The sequence below is a fragment of the Rhinolophus ferrumequinum genome, chromosome 21 (assembly GCF_004115265.2).
Source record: "Rhinolophus ferrumequinum isolate MPI-CBG mRhiFer1 chromosome 21, mRhiFer1_v1.p, whole genome shotgun sequence".
NCBI lineage: Eukaryota > Metazoa > Chordata > Mammalia > Chiroptera > Rhinolophidae > Rhinolophus > Rhinolophus ferrumequinum.
In genome coordinates, this window is record NC_046304.1 from 4579651 (window position 1) to 4599066 (window position 19416).

Below are 19416 nucleotides of genomic sequence, written 5' to 3' on the forward strand. Positions count from 1 at the left end.
TTCCAAGACAGGACTTTGAAATTGTTTTCTTCTATTGAGAGAATCCACAGGCTCCTTAGAACTCTAACTTCTTTTTTGTTGTTGTTGTTAACTTTTATTTCATAATCGTAAACTTAACTCTGCATCCCAGCTAGACTTGGCGGGAAACAAGGAAAGTGTGAAACCCAGTGAACTGCAGCAGCAGCACAAAGATTATAGGGTGTTCTGAGCAGATGGGGATGAACGGTACTCTCTGGAGCTACAGAAGGAATGGTCTGGTGGTTAAGATAAAACAAGTGAAAATTATTGGAGTTGTTCGCAGTCGGCAATGGTGATCTTCTTGTTCATCTTGCCATTCCTGGACCCAAAGTGTTCCATGGCTTCCACAATATTCATGCCCTCTTTCATCTTGCCAAAGACCACATGCTTGCCATCCAACCACATGGGCAGGGGGCATCCCTCTACCTGCCCCCCTCCTGACAACGCAGATGAAAAACTGGGAACCGTTTGTGTTGGGTCCAGCATTTGCTGTGACACGATACCAGGACCCACCGTATGCTTCAGGATGAAATTCTCATCATCAAACTTCTCCCCATAGATGCACTTGCCGCCAGTGCCATTATGGCGTGTGGAGTCACCACCCTGGCACATAAATCCCGGAATAATTCTGTGAAAGCAGAAACCTTTATAACCACGTCCTTTCTCTCCAGCGCTCAGAGCACAGAAATTTTCTGCTGTCTTTGGAACTTTGCAAACAGCTTGAAGGAGACGCAGCCCAAGGGCGCGCTGTCAACAACAAAGGGCACTGGCAGCTCCCTGCAGCGGCCTCTGGAAGGCAGAACTCTAACGTCTTGTATCTATCTCCTCTTTTCTTTCCTGGCCTTTTCCCTGATTTCTGCAGAGGAAATTCTAGTGTTTTTGAAGCCCCCAATGCCCAAGTGATCTGCTCCAGGGAAATGTCCTGTGACAGATGTTTTTTCTCAGGGCTCTCCAAATGTCTCGGTGGCCAGAACATTCGTAGCACAGGCATTGAGCACGTGTGGTAGTTAGGATGAAAGCCAAGGCAAGGACAGCTGTACCCAGGTTTGCGTTTTGAATTGTATGATGTCGGTGCCTCAGGAGCAAGTGTGCCCTCTCCTGAGCCTGCACCCTCTACACGATAGAAATCTGCACCTTCCTCTAAGCTTCTATATTATTTCCACTAAGTTCAGGAGTGCATAGGGGCTCAAATGTTCAAACGTTGTGCTTGGCATTGTAAGACAGGGAGCTCTGTATTATAATCATTATTAACATTAGTAGCATCATTAGAGTCTAAATTCTGAAGGTCAGTTCCACGCAGGAGTAGAACATGACCTTGCTGATTTAGAAAATGACCCACTTAATCACAGCAGGAATTTCCTGTTTTATTTTCTTTTATTTTTAATAATAATAATAATAATATTAATAATAACTTGCTTAAATTCAAATCTAGGGTTCTCCTACCTTTCTTATCTTTCCAGAAAGGTATGAGTCCATTCCCCCGTTATCTAACACAGGCAGGGGACAGTGGGGAGAAGCATCAGTCTGAGGGATGTTGCAGTCTGCTTTGGGACCCACTGATACATCCTTGTAGCTATATCCCCGTGGCTATGAAGTCTCATAGTTCTTATGGCAGGTGCTTTGGCATCCCGCCCTCAAACCTCAGGTCTGCTGGCTCCCAGCCCTCTACCTGCCCCCCTCCAAGCATGTGGCTGCTCCCCTGACCTCAGGGGTGTGCGGGACTCTATGAGGAGCTCAGTTGCCTGGGGACCCCGTGTAGGAAGATCTACTCCACTCTCCTGGTGACCACATTCCTATCGGGAATGGAGATATTCTCTCTTAAGAGGAGATTAGAAACTCCCATTGGTTGGAGGAGAGGAAGATGAAGGGGAAGGAAACAGTTAAGGGAAGGAAACAGTTAAGTTCCCTTAGAAAGCCCCTGCTCATTCCCCACAAGGTTAACTCCAAAGAGTGGTATAGTCGAGGATAAAAGAGCCCCCATTGGGTTTGGAAACCCAGTAACAGAGAGCACCCCTAATGCTTGCTGTTTGGGCCCCTGGCATTCGCTCCTAGTAGGAATGTAGCTTTTGCCTTGAAAATTCATCCTCAACATATGGGTGAGATACATCACCCTCATAAGCCACTTGAGTTCCTGCAAGTGGCCTTTCTTGACATAATTTTTATAAAGGCAAAAGAATTTTAACTTAAATACTCCTTTCAAAACCTCAAGAAAGTAACTTGCCCCGAGTGCCTGCATTCTGCAGGAGGGAAAAGGAGAATCTTGAACTTTGGCTCATTTTTTTCATAGACAAGCTTCAAAGATAAACTTCCAGTGACCCCAAGTTGACCATATTCACAGTTTTCATGATTTACTTCAACATGGAATCACGATGGGAGGAAATGTCTCTGCTGATCAAGCAGGAGTACGTAGGGTGACGCACACATCCGCTTCTTCCTCATACGGGGGCTGAGGTGCTTTGTGAACATCATGAATCAGAAAATCACCATTATCTTAACAACAACTCTTTTTCCATAGTGTGGATTTTTCAAGAAAAGACAAAACAAGTCTTCAAGTTCTTCATTCCCCTCCCCTCCCTGCCCCTTCCCTCCCCTCCCCTTCTCACCCCACCTTTTCCCACCCCTCCCCTCCCCTGCCCTCCCTTTCCCTGTCCTCCTCTCCTATCTTTCTCTTTACCTATCCATATAGCTGATTCATATTCTGCACATCAGTGGTTTAGACCAGAGTTTCTCAACTTCAGCACTACTGACATTTTGGGCCAGATATATTCCTTTGTTGTGGGGACTCTTTACTTTGTAGGATTTTAGCAGCATCCTGGCTTTTCTACACATAGATGCTAGGAGCACGGCCTCCTCACCCACCCTCCCCAGCTATAACAACCAAAATTATTTCCAGATATTGCCAAATGTCCCCTGGGCGGGGGGGTGGGGTGGGGGGGCTGCAAAATTGACCCCAGCTGAGAATGACTACTAGTTTAGACAAATTGCAAGTGAAAATCTCTGCTGTCACGCTCAGTAGTAATTTCCCTTACACGTTGGTATTGGTACCATCTGATAAAGGAATTTATTGTTAAATTAAAAGGAAAGCATGTGCTTTTATTCTAAGCCAACATTTGTCATGATCTTTAACTCTTCTCCCCCCGCCCCCCCTAGTACTTAGAAATAGTGTGAACTGTTTTTTGCTACTCGATTGTAACTTAGAATGATGACTCTACATTTTGGTCTCTCCTTCACCTTTAGTGACAGATTTCTGTTTTTTTTTTTCTTGAAAACCATGACTGCACTTGTTGTACAAAAACTTAATTGATTTACCTGTGATTGATTTAACAAGTTTCTTAACCGACAATTCACTGAAGATAGGAATGGATCGTTGTTCCAAAGCAATTCAGTTTTAAGACATAAATCGCCATAGTTCCTATTCATGTTTTTTTGGCATTGTGTAGGAAATTAGTAAATCTGGAGATTGACTAGTTACAGTATGTATAAATTCTCAGTCAAATTTCCCAGTGAGACCATGCTTATTAATAACGTGCTTATTATGTTATTCTAAGATATGCTCTATGTTTCTATTACATTATTCTGCGTATACTCTGTGTCACTGCTTTCATCACGACTTTTATCCCACAGTGAATTGCTTTTGAACCCTTGATGCATTTTGTGCTTCGGGGCTAAACCATGAGACAATGGTAACAACAACAAAAAAGAAACCTAAATAAACATCGTAAGAAATAACCTGCAAATAATGAGAAAATATTAGTTGAGCTAAATCATACCTTGTCCATTGAAAGTTAGCCAAGATGTGTAACCTATGGGAGTCTGTGTAACTTGTACCCAAACTTTAGGTTTAACAATTTAGGTTGGAAGAACTACTAGGAACGTACACTTAATTTTATCTTTCAAATGTGTGAAAGGTAGTGAATGACTGGTTTCCTTACATCTTCCCAGAAGAGCACCTTGTCATTCCCAGCCTCAGGTTCCTATCAGGTGCCTCCAGGAGCATTGCTGATTTTCAATACCCGTTTTAGAAAAGCTGAGTTCATGTCAACAATGGTAATTTTGATGAGAATCACAGAGCTCAAGAGGACAGCACTTCATTCTTGTTGCTTCAGATGCAAGGTTTCCTTCTCCAGGAGAGACAACAAGCTCCCTGCAGGCAGGGGCAGCTGTTGTGATTCTGCCCACTACCCCCACCAAAGGGCTCTGGCTCACGAATCACGCGAAGCTCTTGACATAAGGGTGAGGCTGCATGTCGCTGCTGTTTCTGGTCTGGCTGCCTGAGACCGGAGAATCACTTTCACCAGACGGTGAAGCCCAGAGTTGAAATGCAGACAGACAGGCCCACTATGCCCAAGCCCTGTGGTGTTTGCGCTACCCACATCCATTCTTTTGACAAACCCAGTGCTCTTAGGGTGCAGGCCAGCTCAGCAGTGGAAGCCGGCCCCTAGCATTGCCTCTGGCAGCCAGCCACGGGCAGGCTGTGCGCCCCATGCCCTGCTCACTGGTGCCGGAAGGGCACATGGCTGTCCTCCCCAGTAAGCACGTCTCCCTCTCCCAGCTGATTAGCTTCTAAGCAAGAACTGGGCTTGCGTGAAATAGTCTGCTCCCTCCTGTGAAAGGTCTCCAAGAACACATCTGTCTGCATTTCCCTCAGCCCCTTTTGCTGTCTGATTGCACCTCCATGCCCATTTCTCTTTGGGAGTTTGAGGGTCCATTTGCAGCGGGCTTCACACTGCTGTTTCTTTGAATGACCTCCCTATAGTGACCCCCACAGAGGGGGCAGGATCGTGATTGATGGGTTTCCATTTGTACCACCAGTAGGTCTGGGCAAACGTGGCTGTGAAAAATTGCGGTTGGAGAACTGTTTTATATTACCTCCGTTTTTGAAAAATCTTATAAAAGAGTGTAGAGTGTTGATGAGGAGGACGGTTTAGCTGTGGTTCTGGGGGAAGAACTTGTTGTTGGGAGACCTGGGTAGCATTATTATTATTGTTGTTATTATTATTACGCTAATATTTATTGCACAGTTACAATTGCCAGACATAGTATGTATAGTCTCATTCCTCAAAATCTTACTGCTATCCCCATTTAACAGTTGAGGAAACTGAGACCTGAGAGGTTGAGTGGCTTGCCCAAAGTCGTGAGCTATGAAGTTGAGACACCTGGCTTCAGGAACTTGGTAAGATGCTGAAGTCATGGTCTCCCTACTTGGAAAATCAAGGGTAGATTGATTGACTTCCAACAACTTTTTTTGCTCTAACACATATTCCCTTATGTCATAATCTCTGAAAGTCCCTTAGGCCGCCAAAAAAACGTGTGGAGTCGAATCTTCTAGTCATGCGTCTTCCCTTCTCCAGTTCTCACCAGGGCTTACTCCATCCCCTGAAGGAAATTTTGTGTAATTTACTGTTAGTTCTGCTCCCATTAGAAATCTACTTGGATCTTTCACTTACACTAAGGAGTATGTGAATGATAACAGCTTAAAGCATTTATTTTCCATCTAATGATGGAATGGCACGCATTAACCAGGAGGCATAAAGGTCCTAACATCATTCCAATTCTAAAAGTCTGTTTTCCCAATGTCATTCCACCCTACCGCTCTCCTCTAATTGCTATAGCAAGAAATCAAGGCTCCAAGAGGGGCTTTGACCAGGATTGTCAGTAGGTTGTAGGCCTGGACCAGAATTCAGGTTTCTGGATCCTCCTATGGGAAATCACACGGAGGGATGAGTAACACGAAGCCTCTCCCCCCTGGAATGTTTCAATTCCCGGCGCAGAGTGATACAAGGGGTTTGGAACATTCCAGAGGAAACAAATGCAAGATGAGCAGAGAAACCAAGACCTGTTAATACCAGACTCACAGTACATGAATGAGGGGGTGGGAAACTTACCAGGGGTGGTGGCGGCCCAGGTCAGAGGACACTAACAGGAAACTCTGACTCCCAGGGTCCCCAGGATGGGAGGAAATGCTGGCTTTGCCTCTGGGCTGCACTGCTGCGAGGTCTCCATGCTTCAAAAGAGAGTCAGCCCAAGGTGACTCAAACTTCCTGAGAATCATCTTATCTCAGCCAGCACAGCTATCTGGTGCCTTCCCTTGCCTGAGATGTCACCCATTCAGGGGCACTCCCTCCCTCAGCAGATCAGTGACCCTTCATTGCTTTGCAGGGAGGGTCCCAGGATTGGCTCCATGGCGACGGCTCCTATGACTGTCTCTCTAGGATTTCTGTTCGCTTCCTCTTCCCTATATTCAGAGGCTCCTGCAAGTCCAGGAGGAATTGACTCATTCTCCCCTTGAGCTCCTTGCCTGCAGGAGGAAGAGCTGGTCACCATCGCCATAGTGACCATTTTTCCAAACTAAATCAGGACTAGAGGCCTGGAAGGAGAGAGAGTACTGCTGGGACACGAGGACCGTGTGTTTTAAATTGGCCGCATGATTGGGCTCTCTGGATATGGTTTGCCCATAGGGAGGTGGTGTAGGGTGGGTGCAAATCACACTCAACTATCTCCACCTGAGTCACCAATGTTTTACCCAGAGGGAGGATTACTGCATACCTCCTCAGACCACTTTGGAAGAGAATAGCAAGAGGGACGGTAATCCCATCGGATCCCATTTTCTTGTTGATGGGGTTAGGGACCATGGAGCTGTACACACATGTACACATATGGTCATCACACTGTTTTGAAAAAAAGTTCTCAGCAAATGTGTACCCTGAGGGCTATTCCTTTTAAGTTGACCTTTAGTCTTAGAGCAACAAGGGATGTCTAAGATCTTTTCATTTTAGAATTTGAGGAAATAGAGTCTCAGAAGAGGTAAGTGATTGACCCAAAACCCTCATAATATTAGTGACACTGTTAGACTCAAATGAGAGAATTGTTTCCAATTCCTAGTCCAGTGCTTTTTCCAGCAGATCAACCCTCCTTCCACAGAGCGGGCAGTTTTTATTTTCTAAATAGCTCCTTTTCCAACTAATCAGTTGGTGTAAGATGTCAGGCTCAACATGACAAGATCATAGTCAGGCCAGGTTAATTCCGTAGTCCAGATCATCTGATTTAAAACTAGACCTTTTTCTACAAATGGTCAACAGGTACACAAAAAAGTGCTCCACATTACTAACCATTAGGAAAATGCAAATCAGAACCAGAATGGAATATCACCTCACATCTGTTAGAATGGCTATTACAGGAACAAAAACAAATAAACAGCCCCCGCCCCCCCAGCGAGTACAGGAGAGGATGTGGAGAAAAGGGAACCCTTGTGCACTATTGCTTGGAATGTAAATTGGCGTAAATACTACGGAAAACAAGATGGGGATTCCTCAAAAAGATTAAAGATAGAACTACCATGTGATCCAGCAATCCCACTTCTGGGTACTTATCCAAAGAAAACAAACAAACCAAAAACTTCACTGCATTTTATTTACAAGATACGGGAATAACCTGAGTGTCCACTGATGGATGAATGGATAAAGAAAATGTTTACACACACACACACACACACACACACACACAGATAGAGAAATATTATTCAGCCATAAAAAGAAGGAAATCTTGCCATTTGCAACAATGTGGATGGACCTGGAGTGCATTATGCTAAGTGAAACAAGTCAGACAGAGAAAGGCAAATACTGAATGATCTCACTTATATGTGGAATCTAAAAACAAGAGAACTCATAGATATAGGGAACAGATTGGTGGTTGCCAGACACAGAGGGTAGGGGGTGGGGGAAATGGGTGAAAATTGTGAAAAGGTGCAAACTTCCAGATATAAGATAAATATATCCAGGGGATGAAATACACAGCTTGGTGACTAAAGTTAACAATACTGAATTATATATTTGAAAGTTGTTAAAAGAACAGATCTTCAAAGTTCTGATCATGAGAAAAAATATTGTAACTATGTGAGGCGACGGATGTTAACTAAATATTGCGGTAATCATTTTGCAACGTATACATACATCAAATCATTATGTTGTACACCGGAAACTAATACAGTGTCACCTGTCAATTATGACTCAATAAAACTGGATGGGGGACCTTTCTAAGAAATTTCAAACATAAAGAATTAGAATACTACCGTGTTTCCCCGAAAATAAGACCTAACCGGAAAATAAGCCCTAGCATGATTTTTCAGGATGACATCCTCTGAACATAAGCCCTAATACGTCTTTTGGAGCAAAAATTAATATAAGCCCCGGTCTTATTTTCGGGGAAACACGGTAAGTAGAAGATATCCAGGACATTCACCCCTCCGTTGCCCGAGAAACTGAGAAGGGAATTGAAAGGATGCATATGGAGTTGCTCTGCTTCCAGGCTGTTTGGCACATGAAGGGAGGTCCACCTGCCTCCAGAGAATTGGTTCCAGGAACACAAACACTCCCAGAGCCCAGTGCCATATTGTCCTTGGGAAAACCCCAGTAAGGGAGGCCCCCTGATACCTCCAGGGGCTTACAGTCTGGTGTCGGAGACAGGCATTTAAACAACTTTTTAGAGCTCAAGCAACAACAATGACACAAACTATATCATATAAATAAAGTTCTGTGGAAACACAGGGGAGTAAGATGCAAAGTTAGGAGATGGGGGAAGGCTTCACAGGTGGGGCTTTGTTGAACTGGGTTCTGGAGTGAGCACGGTCTCTGCAGGTGGAGAGGGTTGAGGATTCCAGCGGCGTCATCTTGAGAAGCATGAGATGCTTCTGGATTGCCAGGAGTCCTGTTTGCCTAGGGCAGTGCTCCTGACTTGTTCCGTGGAACTCTAATCCTTGGAGACCAGCCACCAGGAAAGGGTTCCTGGGTCAAGTATGTCAGGGAGCATTGCCTGCTGTATGACCTTTGCGAAGTTCCACCCACCACACACAGAAATATGCTGAAGGCTCTTAGCAAAACAAAACAAGACAAGACAAAACAAAACAAGGCACACCCTGTTTAACTGTTTTTAAGCAAAGGAACCCCCCTCTTTTTGTTTCAGAAAACATTTACTTTCTTTTTGGGGAACCAGAGCCACACAGGACTCATTTTGGCCAAAGGTAGGGAGGGGATGTGGAGCTTGGCTTTTAAAAAAGCTGGGATCCGTTAAGGAGTTTAGGATTTCATCCTGTGGGCTGTGGAGAGCAGTGGCAGGACTTCTTTTCCTTATATAACAGCCCCTCTTCCCCGCTAAATACAAGTAGTGCCTGGTCATTGTAGAAAACTTGCAGGAAAAAAACCCTCAGAAAACAATCTGGAGGTATGCATAAGGCAGCATACAGTGATAACCATTTATTCACTGAAGATACATTTATTTATTTATTGCCTTCTGGCTGCTAAGCTCTGGTCTATGTCCTGTGGATTCAGCAGTGAATAAAACCAATGCAAATTCCCAGTCTCATGGGAGCTTACCTTCTAGTCGGGACACAGGCAATAAACAACATGGGTAAATAGATCGTAGGCTGGATGGTGAGAAAGGTAACGGAGAAAAAGGCAGCAAGAACATGGTAAAGAGATGCACTGCCACCACAGGCAGATGTAGGCTGACTAGGAAGGCCTGTTGGCAAGGTGGCAAGGTGACGTTCAAATGAGACCCTGACAGGTGAGGGAGTGAAGTATGCGGATGAATGGAGGAAGGAGGAATAGCAGGTGCAGAGGACTGAGTCAGGAGTGGGCCTGTTTGAGGAACAGCAGGAAGGCTGGGGCAGGAGGATGGAGCAGGAGAGTAAGAGGAGTAGACATCAGAGCTTAGACAGACAGTGTGAGCCAGACGGGGCTGGGGGGAGGGGGGCCTGAGTGGCCAGGCTTCTGTCTGCGCGAGGTGGGGACCCATGGCAAGGCTTTTAAATAGCCACGTGGAGAGGTAATTTATGGACCATACAATCCACTCACTTAAATTGTACCATGCAACGGCTTTTAGGATATTTAGCATGATGTGACCAGCACCACTATGGGCCCCTTCCCTGTTAGCAATGACTCCTCATTCTTCCCTCCCTCCAACCCTTGGCAACCATCAATCTACTTTCTGTCTCTGTGGATTTGTGGCCATATCATATAAACGGAACATGTAATAGGGGATCTTTTGTGACTGGCTGTCTTTCACTTAGCATAACATTTTTAAGGTTCATCCATGTTGTAGCACGTATCCACACTTCAGTCATTTTTATTTCTGAAGAACATTCCATCGTATGGCTACACCACCTTTTGCGCATCCATTCGTCCGTTGATGGACATCTCCATTGTTTTCCACAGCAGGGTTTGAGAAGAGGAGTGGTGGGCCCTGACTTTAATGAGACCAGTCTGGTTGCTGTGTGAATGGGCTGAAGGTGGCAAGTGTGTCACCTGGGAGGCTGGTTGGAGCCTGCTGAAATGCAGTTCATGACGGGTTTTGGAACAGGGTATAGCAGTGGAGGTGGTAAGGAGTGACGTGTTGGAGAACCCCAGGGCTCCATTCTGTATTTTCTTTTCCATCTCCACTCACTAAGTGATCTCACTTGGTGTCATGGTTTACACGTCTTCTATACACGAATACTTCCAACTTCAAATCTCCAGCCCAGACTCCCTCTAGCTGCTCGCTTGACATTGCTGTTTGTTAGCTCTTAACACGCATCTCAAACTTGACACTTCTAAAACTGAACTTCTGGTCCCCCCACCCCAAATGTGCTCTCTCTGCACACTTTTATGTTTCAGTTCAGTTCAGTTGCCAAGTTCATCCTTTCAGTTGCTCAAATCAAAAACCTTGAAGTCAACTTTGATTCCTACCTTTAGCTCATTCTATATCCAATCTGTCAGGAAAACCTGTTGATCCTACCTTCAGTATATATTTAGAATATAGCCACTACCTTCTCTTGCTTGAATTCCAGCAATCATTAACTGGTCTCCTTCCTTCCATTTTTCTCAACGGACTAGAGGGATGCTTTTAAAATGCAAGCCAGGTTGTGCTACTCCTATTCAAAACCCAGCAACAGTTCCCCGTTTCACTCAAGAAAAGTCCAGGTCCACATACTGGTCTACAGGACCATATGGAATCCGGCCTTCTGGCAGCTAGGACCTCATGTCTTACTTCTTTCTCCCTCATTGTCTCCGCCTGGTCTCTTTGCTGTTCCTTGAACTTTACAAGCACTTCCCTACCTCAAGGCATTTACACTGGCTCTTTCCTCTCCCTGGAAAGCTCTTTCTCCTGATACCACATGGCTATTCCCTTCCCTCCTTCAAATCTTTCTTTAAATGTCACTATCAACAACGCATGCCATGGCTATCTATTTAGCATCACAAACTGGGCACTCCCTTACCTTGGTTTACATTTCCTTTTCTCCTAGAACTTGACAATCCCTTTAGTGTCTGATATAATTTACTTGTTATGTTTGTATTTTATTCACTATTTCTTCCTGTTAGAACATAAGCTTCAGGGAGTCAGTGATCTTAGTCTGTTTTGTTCACAGCAGCTAGTACAGTGTCTGGCACATAATAGTAACTCATGAAATATATTTTGAATGAAATGCCACCGCACAACATATTAGACATTTAATTCATTTACTCAACAATATTGATTAAACACATGTTCAATCCCAGGTATTGGATTGAACCTTGAGATGTGACTTGTTCCTCACTGCCTTTGAAAAGGAAATTTGCTTATGATATGAACTCTATCAGAATGGAAAGGTTTGGTTTTAAAAATGACTCATCAGAATTTGCAGAGTCAAGTCTTTAATGGGATAGAGACCAAACACCTCCCTTACACCCACAGATCCCTGAATACATTGTCCTGTTCTTTCTGCTCCAGCCACACTCTCCTCTTTGGGTCCCTGGACCTCACCACACTCTCTCCTGTCCCAGGGTTTCTGCCTGCCTGCTTGCCATTTCCCCTTTGGTGCCACAAAGGCACTTTAAGGGAAACAACTTCAAAATCAAACTCACCAACTTCTGGTTCTGCAAGAGACTCTGTTAAGAGAATGAACCACAGACTAGGTGAAAAGTATTTGCAAAAGACATCTGATAAAAATTTTTTAATCCAAAATATAAAAAAAACTCTTAAAATGAACAGTAAGAAAACAAACAAGTCAATTAAAAAGTGGCCAAAAGTTCTGAAGAGACACTGCACCAAAGACAATATACAGATGGCAAATATGCTTGTGGAAAAATGCTCAGCATCGTATGTCATCAGGGAATTGGAAGTTCAAACAACAATGAGATACACACCCATTAGAATAGCTAAAATCCAAAATAGGAACAACACTAAATGCTGATGAAGATTTGGAGCAACAGGAACTCTCATTCATTGCTGGTGAAAATGCAAACTGGTACATCCACTTGGCAAGACAGTTTGGTAGTTTCTTAAATAACAAATCATGCTCTTCCCATACAATCCAGGAATTAGGCTCCTTGATATTTACCCAAGTGAGTTTAAAACTTATGTCCCACAAAATTGTACATATGAATGTTCATAGCAGCTTGATTCATAATTGCCAAAACTTGGAAGCAGCCAACATATCCTTCAGTAGGTGAATGGATAAACTGTGGTACGTCTAGACAATGGAATAATACTCAGCACTAAGAGGAATGAGCGACTATGTCATGAAAAAACACGGAGGAACGTTAAATGCATATTGCTCAGTGAAGGAAGCCAATCTGAAAAGGCTGCCTATTGTACGATTCCAATCACCTGATATTCTGGAAAAAGCAAAACTATGGAGACAGGAAAAAGATCAGTGATTGCTAGGAGTTTGAGGGGAGAGACGGATGGATGAATAGATGAAGCACAGGGGACATTTAAGGCAGTGAAACTATTCTGTACGCTACTGCAATGGTGGATACGTGCCATTATACATTATAGTTATAGAACTATACAACATAAAGAGTGAACTCTAATGTAAACTGTGGGCCTTAGTTAATAATCATGTTTTAATATTGATTCATCAATTGTAACAAATGTACCGTACCAGTGCAAGATAGTAACGATGGAACAACGTGGGACAGGCTGTGTGTGGGAACTCTCTGTACTTTCTTCTCAAACTTTCTGTACAACAGAAACTGCTATAAAAAATACAGTTTATTCATTAAAACAACAACAACAAAAACTCACCAACTGACTTCTCCATAAAACCAGATCCTGTCTCAATCAATGATTCCATCGAGTATCCAATTATACAAGCCAGACATCCAGGAGTTGACCTTGATACCCTCTCACACTCAATCCTGCATCTAATTAATCAGAAAGCTCTGCCCCTTTGACCTAAACAGTTCTGAATTTGTTCTTTCCTTCATCCTCTCCCGTCACCATCCTGGTTCATCAGCCATCACAAGGTCTACCACAATAGCCTCCCCATTGCTCTATGACCTTCCGTCTTGAACCTTCTTTTCCATATTATATCTATAATGAATTCAAAACACAAGTATGCAATTACTCCACCCATATATAACTCTCTGCTTAATACCGTAATGCCTTTTTATTGTTCTTAGGAGGAGGACAAAGCTTCTTCATGTGGCTTCTCTTCCACATCTGTCCCTGCCAACTTTTCCAGGCTCATTTCCCACTCCACCCCCTTGTGTATTTCAGGCATGCCGAGGGTCACTCGTTTTCACTACTAACTTTTGTACAGTCCGTTCCTTCTCCTGGAATGATTCCTCCTCCTTTGTCTTCACTGAGTGCATTCTACTCAGTACTTTAAATTTCAGTTGAATTATCACTTGTCTGCAATTATCATTTATCAGAAGTTTTCCCTGCCCTCCCCACCCTCCACACTGGGTCCAATCTTCATATTTATGCGCCATGCAACTTGAAATTGTATGCTTATTTGTGATTGATTGATGCCAATCTGTAGGCTGTACAAACTGTAAGCTAGGATAGGCCATGAGCGACCTGAGGTAGAATTGAGCATGTTTTTGCTGACCTCTGCTTCTAATGCTTGTACACAGTGCTCAAAAAATATTTGTTGATGAGTGAATACATAAATGAATGAAAATGTCACATATGATTTTGAAGGTGGTAAATATCCACCGGTGGCCACCATCTTTGCCTTTGGTCTAAAGCAAACAAGAGACTGTGTCTTTTTTGCTTGGGGAGTAGGGATCCGTTGGAATGATTCAGAATTTCAGAGGGAGCTGCACGGGTTGAAGCTGTTATTTCAGAATTTTGCCTTTCCTGAAAGCTCACCGACTCATCTGCAAATATTCACTCCATCCGTGATCTCATCTAGGGAGGGAGCATTTTGGGTTTAAACACATTTGGCTGTTGAAGAACCCTGATTGCAAAATAGGGTGACTTCATGCTCTTCTTTTTTCCCTTTGGAGTAAGCACATTTCTCTTTACACTGGGGCAACCTGGCAAGGAGTTCCCTGAAGGAACAGAAACAGTATTTAAGAGACATCCAGTTTTAGCTCCATAAAAGGACCATTGTAATAGGGGTTGTGCATGTCCATTTTTAAAAAAATCAATTTTCTGTGCGTCTATCACAGAATGTCACATCACCAGGCAGTAGGTTCTTCAGTATGGATGGTGTTATTTATTATCACCTTCTTGGAGTTCAGAGAGCCATCTGCCTCTTTTTCTACTGAGTACATTTTACATAGCATTTGGGAATCCCGTAATCCCTTCTCCATGAGCTTTCAGAGGTAGCTGGAAGTCAGCTGGTAGATCTACTTGTTCTAATTTATTCATTCAACAAACATTCAGAGCCCATAACATGTCAGACACTGAATTTATTACAGTGATTTCCTTGGCTTTAAATGACTTATTCTTCCTCCTATCAGAGTGTAATCTCCAGGAAGGCAGGGATCTTTGTGTCTATTTTGCTCACCGATATATCTCAAGTGCCTAGAATAATGCCTTGTACTCAATAAATACTTGTTGATTGAATAGATGCCTAAAGCCTTCATGATAAAATGCAGTCTAAATACTTTCCTAAGTTTTGCCTGCTCACCATTCAACGTCCATTCCCCTTCTTCTCCCTCCCCCGTTTTTCTGATCAGAGCCCTGTTTTTTTCCATGAGATTTCAGGCTGGATAATTCCCCTGAAGGGAGTTGGGCTCTCAGGATAATGGAAATTATCTCTGTTCTGTCCCAGGAAATGGGAGTTCAGAGCGACTCCTCACCCAGGGCTGTACAAGTTTGTCAATGGCCCTGGGAATCTCAAAGGCTCTCTCTGGAATGGGGCGAGGTAAGGCAGGAAAAGACTGTGGCTCCACAGTACACCTGGATTTGGATCTCCGTCTGGCTGCTTCACAGTTGTGTTGCTTGCAGATCAGTCCCACTGGACTCAGTTTTCTCAGGTAGGAACATTGAAAAATACCAATTTTATGGGATTGTTTAGGAGGACTCTGTGGGGTTTGAGTGGGTACAAGCAGGGGGCTTCTGAGAACCGATGCCCCCAGAGCAGCTATTCTTCCAGGGGTCGCTGCCTCATCACGTTCTCCGGTGGGACTCCTATTGCAGCCGCTCAATCCATAAAGGCTTCAAAAGGTTTACCCATTGTTAAATAAAAACTAATTTGAAGTTGATTCAAATGTTCAGTGATATGTTAGGGAATTGGTTAAACCTATCCAAATTTAGAGACTCAAAGTCTGGCTCTGTCACTGTCTAGTTGTGTGTTCTAGCAAATTACTTACCCTTTTCATGTCTCATGTTCTTTATCTGTAAAATGGGAGAAATACTGGTACATATCAAATAAAGTTGTTGTTAGTTACTGAGTCAGCACTCACAAAATGTTTAGAGCAGAGGCTGCCATATGATGTTCAATAAATGTTAGCTATAATTATTAATCCCCCTCCCTTAGAAATAGCTTATTTCTAAGAGTGGCTTTCAGCTGGGGAGGATGGGTAGAGGATCATACCAGAATCATGATATTTAATTTATGTTATTTATTTATTTGAAATTTCAAATAACATTAAAGGAAGGAATTATATTTTAATTTTTCAAAGGAAGGATTAGGTTAAAAAAACCTGCCCTGCTACATGATAAGATGGGGCTTGTCCATGCGTTACTTAGCTCTTGCTTCATATAGTAGTGAGTGTATTCTATGTCAAATATTTTTTTGCATGTAAATGGAACTATTCCCCATAACAAGTCTGGCTTAGCAACTTGTACAGGAGAAGCTGATAGCAAAACTCCTACATTTGCATTGCCCTTGGACAATTTATGAACATTTCAAAGTCTATTCTTCAATTTGATACTCAGAGCATTTTAACAAAATGACTGGAGCAGGTGTTATTATATCTCTTTTATAATGAAGAAATTGTGCTCTTAGAGAAGGAAAGGGGCCTTCCTAAGGTTCCTGGGTTAATAAAAAGCAGAACCTAAACCCTTCCAATTGTGCCGCAGGTGTGTGGAATCATAATATTTACTGCCTGGGGATTATGGGTATTCAGCAGCCCTGGGAGAAGTATGTTAGGAAGAGATTGCTGCTGTGCTGGGTCAGTAGGCAGAGACATGCTTACAGGACGTGCGTGGGCATGCAGCATCCTGTAATCTAGGGTGGAAAAGGAAATGGAAAAGTATCAAGTTTGTCTTCCTATAGAAAACCCAGCATTTTCTGGCACCCATCAATTTCAAAGGAATTTTGCAATAAAGTAGCAATTGATCAGCAGTTATTTCCTGGACACTCTCTGTAGAGGACTTGGAAGTATGCACAGGGTCTGTGGGAGGTCCAGAGAACCACAGGTCACTCACTTCAGGGCTCCTAGAATTGTAAAAAGCATAAATGAGAAAACAACCTTCCAAACTCATTGTGATATTTTTGACACTTTCATGGAAAAAATAATGCTTTCATGCTCCACATTATATGTCATCAGGGAATTATAAATTAAAACCACAATGAGAAAACACTACACACCCATTAGAATAGCCAAAATTCAGAACACTGATGACACCAAATGCTGGCAAGGAACTTTCATATATCGCTATTGGGAAGGCAAAATGGTACACCCACCATTTTCGAAGAGAGTTTGGCAGTTTTTTACGAAAGGGAACATACTATATGGTCTAGCATTTGTGCTCCCTGGTATTTATCCAAATGAACTGAATCTTATGTCCACACAAAAATCTGCACATGAATGTTTAGAGCAGTTTTATTCATAATTGCCAAAACTTGGGAGCAACCAAGATATTTTTCAGTAGGTGAATGAATACATAAACTGTGGTACATCCAGACAATGGAATATTATTCAGCATTGAAAAGAAATGAGCTATCAAGCCATGAAACGACACGGAGGAACTGTACATTCATATTACTAAGTGAAAGAAGTCAATCCTAAAGGACCATATACTATACAATTCCAACTAAATGATATTATGGAAAAGGCAAAAATATGGGGACAATAAAAAGATCAGTGGTTGCCAGGGAATAGGAGAATGAGATGAACAGGTAGAGCCCAGGGGATTTTGGGGGCAGTGAAAATACTCTGCCCTAAATTATGATATAATGATGGACATATGCCGTTATACATTTGTTCAAACCCATAGACTATACAACACCAAAAGTGAACCCTAAGGTAGACTACGGACTTTGGGTGATTGTTATGTATTAATGTAGGTTCATCCTTGGTAAAAATAATGTACCATTATGATGAGTGATACTGATAATGGGAGAGACCATGTATGTGTAGGGTTAGGGGGCATCTGGGAAATCTCTGTATCACCCTCTCGATTTTGTTTAAACCAGAAACTGCTCTAAAAAAAAAAAAGTACAGTGCAATATAATCACACTATTTTAAATTAATTGTAGGATTTAAAAAAAAATAATAATTCAGTAATGTTCAGCAGGAGGTGTGCCAGTGGCATTGTCAGCCCTTTGTGCCTTGAAGGTAGTGGTAACAGTTGCCACCCTTAAGAATCCATTGAAATACTCTAGAAAACAAACACGGGAAGAACCAACAATATCACAATGAGTGAAGTATGAATGGTGCACTAGGGGAATTCCAAAGAAGGAGATACTAGCTTTGCTTGGTGGAACCAGAGAAGGCTGCACAGGAGCCTAGTCTTGAAGGATGAGTAGAGCTTTGCAAAGTAGAGAAGAAACAGAGGGCATTCTGGGTGGAGGGAACGGCATGAACATGTCTGATGTGGCTGGAAATTGTTAGTATTCTGAAGTGTAATCCCGAGTGTTCCACTGAGGCCACTGGCTTGGCTCATAGAGAAATCCTCAAAAGGTTTTGTTTAGTTTTTATGGGGCAAGATTTTGCTTTTGCCTTCAACCCCTTATGAGGTATTTGAGTCCCTCCTCCCTCTTGGTTCTGGGGGCTGTCAAATGGTAGATGTCCATAGTTGATGGGTCAGTGAGGGTTTATAGTTGAGGTCAGCTTGGCACAGAGTCCCTTCCTCTTGGAGCTCCAGGACTCTTGTTTCAGAGAATCTTCTCTTTCTCCTGTCTCTCCTCTTATTCCCTCTACCAGCACCCTGTGTAACTCCAGATTTTCTCCTGGGAGCGTGAACTCATAGTAATAGTTGCCAATGGTAAATTGAATTAAGTATGTGGATCTCTTGCAAAATAAATTATGTAAAGTGTTCCAAAGATAAAAGAAATTCCTATGGGTTTGCCTGCTATTCTGGATAACTATATTGTGGCATTCTTTCTTGAGTTGAAAGTAGAGGGTTGACTGGGTAAAATATGTCTTGTGCTCCAATATGTTAACACAATCCACAGCTGGGAGTTTTGGTGCACATCTAAGAGAAGTAGCAGACAACCCAAACAATCTGGGACATGAGAACTCACAAGAAAGTGCTCAAGGAGCTTGTGTAGGGAGCACTTGTGTATCTGTGGCTTGGTGCTTACTACTCTCTCTTTCTTGTTTTCCATCTTCTTAGCAACTTAGTAACTATCATGATTTGTTGATAGATCTTTCATTCTCTCGGGTTGCTAGTCTTGGAAGGAAGAAAAAGAAGAAAATCAATATGTCTAAATCCATCTATCTATCATCTATCTATTAGATATCTACCTAGCTAGTTATCTAATCTATTTTTATCTGTTATTTATTTAACGGTATCTTCTATCTATTGTATTATCTAATCTTTGGTGTATATTTGGAAAGATAATCAGCAGATACTTATCTTTTTAAAAACAGCTTTATTGAGATATAATTCACATTTCATGCAATGCACCAATTTAAATTGTACAACTCGATGGTTTTTAGTATATTAACAGAGTTGTGAAGCCGTCACCACAGTAAACTTTTAGGGCATTTTCATCACCCCAATAAGAAACTCCATAGCGTTTAGCTGTCACCTCCCCAAATACCCATCCTCATCCATCCCCTGCCAACCACTACTCTACTTTCTATCTCTATGGATTTGTCTATTCTGGATATTTAATATTAATGGACTCATATAATATGCTGTCTTTTTTTCACTGGCTACTTGTCAACCCTGAGAAAGAAGATACTTACTAAGAAGGACTCCTTGTGGTTAACTTAAAAACAGAGCCTAGCAGCCATTTCTAAATGGGCTTCTCTT

At 42.6% G+C, this 19416-nt stretch overlaps 1 pseudogene; it reads right to left on the reverse strand.

Annotated features, from left to right (window-relative positions):
• Positions 1-282: 282 nt before the first annotated feature.
• Positions 283-19416, reverse strand: part of LOC117012848 (peptidyl-prolyl cis-trans isomerase A-like) — a 29451-nt pseudogene continuing 10317 nt past the window's right edge.